Source organism: Hibiscus syriacus, unplaced genomic scaffold (assembly GCF_006381635.1).
Source record: "Hibiscus syriacus cultivar Baekdansim isolate YM2019G1 unplaced genomic scaffold, ASM638163v2 tig00110813_pilon, whole genome shotgun sequence".
NCBI lineage: Eukaryota > Viridiplantae > Streptophyta > Magnoliopsida > Malvales > Malvaceae > Hibiscus > Hibiscus syriacus.
In genome coordinates this window covers 696,036-698,944 of record NW_024062871.1, presented here as the reverse complement: position 1 = coordinate 698,944, position 2,909 = coordinate 696,036, and positions in this window count along the sequence as shown.

Here is a 2,909-nt window from a genome sequence, read left to right as displayed (position 1 = left end):
TATTTTTTACCGAAAACTAGAAGGTTCATTTAATTTGTAAGGAGCTCTGTTTTGAAAACCGACCGGACCGGCCGGTTCAACCGGGAACCGTTACTTAGTCCGGTTCAAGCTAAACCGGTTGAACCGCTATTAGTGAACCGGCCAGAACCGCTAAACCGTTCGAACCGGACCAGTTGAAAACAAAAAAAAACCGGGAAAAACCGAGATTTTTGTTTTTTTTTTAAATAAACCAAACAACGTCGTTTGTTAAACGAGCCAAGTCGAACTCGAGTATTGCTGAGCTCGACTCGAACTTGAAAACTTTAAAAGTAAGCTCAACTCAACTCAAACTCACAAGCTAAAAATTATCAAGTTCAACTCTAACTCGAAATATAATATTGAAACTTGAACTCAAAAAAAATTAGAAGCTCGATGAGGCCTAAAATTCGAGCTTGATTGAAGTGAAAGAATAGTTCACTCAATGCTTACCAAAAGGCTCCATGATTTTGAATGCCAAATTACCTCTATTATTTATAGAAGTTAGTTGTGATGCGCTTCTATGTTTCTTAGCAATATGAGATTGTTTTGTTCTCATATTTTTACTCTTTAGACTTTTGGGATACTCTTCTATGTTTCTTAGCCATATGGGATTGTTTTTTTTAAAAAAATTAAACCAACAATATCATTTTGTTATGATTTTTTTAACCCCAAATTTTTTTTTAATTATAGTTATATAATTATATTTATTATTTAATATGTTTTACCTTAAATATTATGTTGTAGTTAATTTGAATCATTTTGTTTCACTTGATTTTATGGTTTTTAACTTATATATGTTATGACTTGCTTTGAATATGACTTGTGATATAAAAAATTATTTTTTATTAAATATTTTTAGTATTTTTATTTAATTTTTTAAATAATTATGACGTCGTCCGGTTCTTCTGACTGGTCAAATCGATTCAACCGGTTGAACCAGTGAACCGATAGCATGACCGGTTCGTTAACCGATCCGGTTCTGAAAACCATGATAAGGAGGTAAAAGTTGGTACAATACAAGGCTCACAATTCTAAAACATCTGCCTACATATAAACTAGGCAACTAGTTGATTGATCATTATCCATGATTATTGATTCATCATTTGTTTTTTTATCGATGTTGAAATCTCCACAACGTGCCCAAGACATATGGTTTTCATCAACGTTTTGGCAGGTACAGATGAAACATGTTCCACAGTTTTACACTTTCTCCATTGATGATTGATTCTGAAACAACTGCAATGGTTTTTCGTCGATGAAAGTACCGGAAAGTGAGATATGAATTCCTGAGATGTTGATAGTACGTTGAATGTGAAGTACAATGATGAAGTAGAGATGTTGAATGGTCTTTACACATTTACGGTTAAAAATCAGCCAGTTTCAGGTTCAGTGACGAATCATATGCAGTAATAATCTATGCTGGACACTGACATCTGGCAATGGCAGGCTATTCTACTCCTATTTCATCTGGAAAAAAAGAACCTCTAATGAATATAAGCCCTTAAATTCAATGTATTCTCTTTGTTTGAGTGTTGAATAAAGAAGTCGAGTTTGATATATATTATTAAAAGAGAATTACAAATTTATGTATTTTTTGTCATACTAAAATTCGGCTGAATATCTAACTATTCACGTCAAAATATAATTAGATAATAGAGGATACTGTTTTTCTTTACTGTTATTATTATTGATGGAAGGATGAAGAACGCTGTTAGACACACATGCATGAAAATTTTGCTCCCATGTGCTTTTGTACGTACTTTTGCGAAGTGAAACGATAGGGATACATGCATTTGTTGGAATTATTGATTTCTCTGTAATGATAGACTCGTGGGGGCTAATAGAAAAGCATGTGAGATTCATACCCAAAAATAATGCCGTCAGATTTTAGCATACTTTATTTACTCAAAATATATCCTTTTTAATTTTGAAAGAAGCTTAAAAAATATTGATTTTAAATATTTTAGAATGAATATGAGCTAGTAATTGTTTATAATTTTCTTATTTTATTGACAATGCATACACTACTCCATATGTAGAGAGAATAATATTTTCTTTTATCACTGCAACCACTTGATAAGTTCAATATATATTATTTTCAGTTTGTAGCATAAAATTGAATGATATAGAATAAGGCCTTTTGTTTATAGGTTACTGTACTACTCCATATGTTGTATTGAATGATATCATTTTTGCATTATTATGATATCTTGTCGGACAACAAGATCAATATGATACACCCTTTGTCGGGCATGTAAGGACAATTTTGACTAAAAGTTTATACATAAAATCATTATAGAAATGGTTGATTATGATTATCTTTGCTTTATTATTTAAGTTAACAATCGACGTTTATCATGTTAATTAATAATGTCGAGATGAAGTGTGTACAATTAAAATTGTGGACACCAAATTTCGTTCAGTTTATCATTTTTATTTATTAATATTTTATTAATTTTATGATTTTGAACTTCTAAAGCCTGAATAATTCTTTTGGTCTTCATTTTTGTATTTGTATTTTGGGTTTTGGACCCCTTTTAATGTTTGGACCGCATAGTGGGTTTTCAAATGATCAATGGACCTTTGAATTTTGGGTCTATTAGAACTGGGCCATTTGAATTAATATATAAATATTATAACATAAAAAAATAAATAACAATGTAAATGTATTTTATCTTTATTTTTCATATAAAAAAAAGTAAATGACAAAAATCAAACAAAATTACATAAATAAGACAACACAAAAAGAGAGTAGAATTAAATTATTGTTGTGCACATGTCATGTTGCTCGATGATTCATAATGTAATCTTGAAGATAGGGTTAAGAATCATGCCTATCATGTTGATGTCAGCGATGAATTTGTTCTTAACATTGACAACTGTAGAGTCCT